Below are 4,500 nucleotides of genomic sequence, written 5' to 3'. Positions count from 1 at the left end.
CAATTGTGTAAAAAATTAGTTCTATAGAACTGTTGAGAAGCTAGTGTTTAGCTATGATACATTCCAAAATATAGTCCCCCAAGTTTTTTGTTTAGTATATACCAAAGAAGGTTCATCTTGGAATATAAATGCAATCAGTCATAAGTGAAGGTGCTCTACATTTTCAATGGCACTGAGTCATGCTCTTTGGTACAATGCATGATATAAAATGACAAGCACCTGGCAATAGGAAAAGACACCTAGATTCATCACAAAATACCAACTTAGAGATTTCTAACAACAGTGAATATGTAAGAAGTATGTATCATCCACTCTGGCTTAGGAATTGACCTTCTATTTGAAAATATTTTACCATAAATGTCAGTAACTGTGGCCATCTGCCACATATATAAAATCTGTGGTGACCCAAATAAGAGTAACAAGAAAGTCAAGGCTCACTTATAACAGTTTACTCTTGCTTGTGATGGCCTCCTATACTCGGGAACTCCTGTTTTACATAAAATTGGAGTTTTTATGGTCCTCGTCCTTCTTCATGCCGATACCTGATGCCAGAAATGACTGGTTCTGAAGTATCTCCGAGGTGCCTCCTTTTTAGAGAAAGCAATTATTTCTTCTCCCAAAACTCTTTTCTTTTCTTCAAGCTTTATTCTCTCTTCTTGGTGAACTCGTTTCAAGTGCTCAAATTTGGCTTGCAGCTCTCTTTCAGCTTCTTTCAATATGGCTTCTTTCTCCTTTACTCGCTGTACAAACATCTGCTTCATTTCCTCTTCCTTCCTCTGACGCTCACTATGGAATTCATGTCTTTTGGCTTCATAGGTCTCTTGAAGACTGATGGGCTTGTTTTCGGGGCCCACATCTGTAAAGCCCATCGCCTCCAGTTTGCAATGCCGGTACAGCTCATAGTGCCTGGTGTGCGTCTGCTCCCTCAGGTCCTCCATGTTCATGCAGATGAGCATTTCTCGCAGCTTCACAAAGTCACAGTGGTTTTCATTCTCCACCCAAGGGTACTGGTGAGCTTTGACCATCTTATTTCCAACTTTAACCTCATCCATACTTCCCACAATAGCAAACGGCAAATGTTCATTCATTGCAGCACTGATTTTTGGCAATGGTCTCATCATCTGTTGGGAACTGGTATATCTGGACACCATTACTGATCAACTCACTCATGAGCTTCACCTTAAACTTTTGTAATTCAGTTTTAGAAATTGTACCTGCTTTAGCAATTACCGGTATAATGTTAACCTTGCTGTTCAGGTTCTTCATAGTTAAGAGGTCAAGTGTCTTCCGAGAGTGACCTGTGGGGGTGATGAAGTAGAGGCACACCTGCATGCGAGAATCGTGTTAGTTGAAGACAGAGCGCTTGATCTTCAATTCTTCTTAGAGATAAGCCTCAAACTGAGCATTTATGTAGTCAACGATGGGTTGGTAGCTGGCTTCTTTATTTATTTGGTCACCAAATCGCACTGTTTTCACAATGGTCAATTTTAACCGTACATTACTTTCCTGGAGTTCATATGTCTGAGCTTTAAGTTTAACATCTGGGCAAAAATGTGAGCATTCATGTTCTTCAAAATTAGTATTAAACAATGTATTAATCAGTGTTGATTTTCCAATTCCAGTTTCTCCCACACAGAGAATGTTGAAACAGAAGCCTTGCTGAATGGATCTACTGACAAGCTGATCAGGCAAACTCTCAAAACCAACATGGCCACACATAGTCAAGGAACGAATAGTTTCTCTTTTTCTCTGTTCACTACTGGATACTTGTGAGTCCATAGATGCAATCTTTGATGCCATGTGAGACTGAAACAGCAGGCGCTGCGCGTCCTCGGTGGTGGCCATGGCCAGGCGGGCAAGCTGCCAACGGAGGTCTCACCCAGGCCTGCCTGGGCCAGTCCCAGACGGCGGGGGGTGGAGGGGGGATGCTTTGAATTCTTTCAGGAAGATACCCAGAAGGGAAATAGCTGGGTCAACTGGGACCTCTAATCCTAATTTTTTGAGGACTCTCCACACTGATTTCCATAGTGTTTGCACCAGTCTGCACTCCCACCAATAGTGGAGAAGGGCTTTTTAGTCCCCACAACTCCACCAGCATTTATTGTTGGTTTATTTCTTGATAATATCCATTCTTTCTGGTGTGAGATGGAATCTTAGCATTGTTTTAATTTGCATTTCCCAGATGACCAGTGGTGTTGACACATGACTGAATGTGTTTTTTAAATCAAAAAATCTTTCGGTGGAGTTTTTGGCATTTTCTATGTAGAGTACCATGTCACCTGCAAATAATGATAGCTTAATTTTTTTCCTTTCCTATCTTTATTCCTTTTATTTCTTTCTCTTGTCTAATTGCTCTGGCTATTGTTTCCAGAACTATAATGAATAAGAGTAGTGACAGTGGACATCCTTGTATTATTCCTGATTTTGGGGTGAAAGCTTTCAGTTTTCAACCATTTAGTATGATGTTGGCTGTTGGTTTGTCATAGATGGCTTTTATCAGGTTGAGATGAAGACCATCTATTCCAATTTTCTGTAGAGTTTTATCATGAATGGGTATTGGACTTGTCAAATGCTTTTTCTGCATCTATTCAGATGATCATTTGATTTTTGTCCTTGGCTCTGTTGATATGGTATGTTACATTTATTGATTTGCATATGTTGAACCATCTCTGTATCCCTGGGATGAATCCTACTTGATCATGATGTATAATCTTCATGATGATTTGCTGCATTCTGTGTGCCAGTATCTTATTGAGGATTTTTGCATCTATGTTCATTAGGGAGATCAGTCTGTAGTTCTCTTTTTTTGGTTGGCTATTTCTCTGGTTTTGGTATCAGGATAATGCTTGCTTCCAGGAATGACTTTGAGAGTATTATTTCCCTTTCAATTTCATTAAAGATTTTGAGGAGTAATGACATTGGATCTTGTCTAAATTTCTTGTAGAATTCAGCCTTGAATCCATTGGTACCTGGGCTTTTCTCTGTCGGTAAGTTTTTAATTACATCTTCAATTGACTGATGTTGGGTTATTTAGAATTTTTATATCTTCTTGATTCAGCTTAGTAATTTGTATGTATCTAGGAGTCTGTCCATTTCTTCTATGTCTTCCATCTTATTAGAATAAAGTTTCTCAAAGTAGATATTGATGATCTTCTGCATTTCTGCAGTATCTCTTGTGATTTCACCCTTTTCATTCCTAATTGCATGGACTTGAGTCTCTTCTTTCCTGTTTTTGATAAGGTTGGCTAAGAATTTGTCACTTTTACTTAACCTTTAAAAGAATAAACTCTTATTGCCAGAGATTTGGCTCAGTGGCAACACACCTGCCTCACAAGCACAAGGTCCTGAGTTCAATCCCCGGTTAAAAAAAAAAAGAATGAACTCTACTTCATTGATTCTTTGTATTATTTTCTTAGTTTCAATTGCATTAATTTCTGCTCTGATCTTTATAATTTCCACTCTGGTCTTTATAATTTCCTTCCTCATATGAGCTTTGAGTTGCCTTGTTCTTTTTTAATATTAGGTTGTTTATTTGAGCTCACTCTGTTTTGCTGATGTGCGGGTTCACTGTTATAAATTTTCCTTGTAGGACTCCTTTCATTGTGTTCTGTAAGATCTGATATGTTGCATAGGCATTATCACTGAATTGGAGACATTTTTTAATTCCTTCTTTAATTTCATCTGTAACCCATTGGTTATGCAGGAGCATGCTATTTAATTTCCATGTGTTTATGCAGTTTTTGTGGTCTCTTGCCATTGACTTCCAATTTTATTACACTGTGGTTTGATAATGCACATCAGATAATTTCAGTTCCTTTCCATTACTTAAGCATGGTCTATGAGCGAGTATTTTGGAGAATGTTCCATGCACCGCTAACAAGAATGTGTATTCTGATGTTGTGGGGTGGAATACTCTGTATCCATTTACTAAGTTCATTTGTTCATGGGTTTGGTTCAGTTCTGATATTTCTTTCTTGATTTTTTGTCCAGATGATCTGTCTGTTTGTGACAGTAGGGTATTGAAGTCCCCATTACAATCATGTTAGTGCTTATTTGATTTTTCATGACCACTAACATTTGTATTACAAAGTTGGGTGCTCTGGTATTTGGTGCATATGTATTTATGATTGTTATCTCTTCTTCTTGGTGTTTTCCCTTAACAAGCAGGTTAAGGGTCTCTTTTGACCAGTCTTGGCTTGAAGTTCCCTTATCTGCAAATAGAATTGCTATTCCTGCATTTTTCTGGGTTCCTGTCGCATGAAGTGTTTTCCATCCTTTCACTTTCAATCTATGAATTTCTTTGAGTTAAACGTGTTGCCTGTATGTAGCAAATTGTTGGATCTTGTTTCTTGATCCATTCTGCCAGTCTGTTTCTTTGATTGGTGAATTGAGCCCATTTACATTGATGGTTATAACTGATATGTATTGGCTTATCCTTGTCATATTATTTTCCTGTCTTTCACCTGTGTTTAATCGCTTGCCTTGCCTGGTGGCTTAGTT

The 4,500-nt window shown here is 38.4% G+C and overlaps 1 pseudogene; it reads right to left on the bottom strand.

The window, feature by feature from the left end:
* Positions 1-477: 477 nt before the first annotated feature.
* On the bottom strand, positions 478-1,866 carry LOC101723804 (septin-10 pseudogene; annotated as a pseudogene).
* Positions 1,867-4,500: the final 2,634 nt, after the last annotated feature.

This window comes from Heterocephalus glaber, unplaced genomic scaffold (assembly GCF_053883595.1).
Source record: "Heterocephalus glaber isolate CG9 unplaced genomic scaffold, H.glaber_assembly_v1.0 deba00001594, whole genome shotgun sequence".
Taxonomy (NCBI): Eukaryota; Metazoa; Chordata; class Mammalia; order Rodentia; family Bathyergidae; genus Heterocephalus; species Heterocephalus glaber.
The sequence above is the reverse complement of the archived record's forward strand: the minus strand, read 5'-3'. Positions and strand labels throughout refer to the sequence as shown.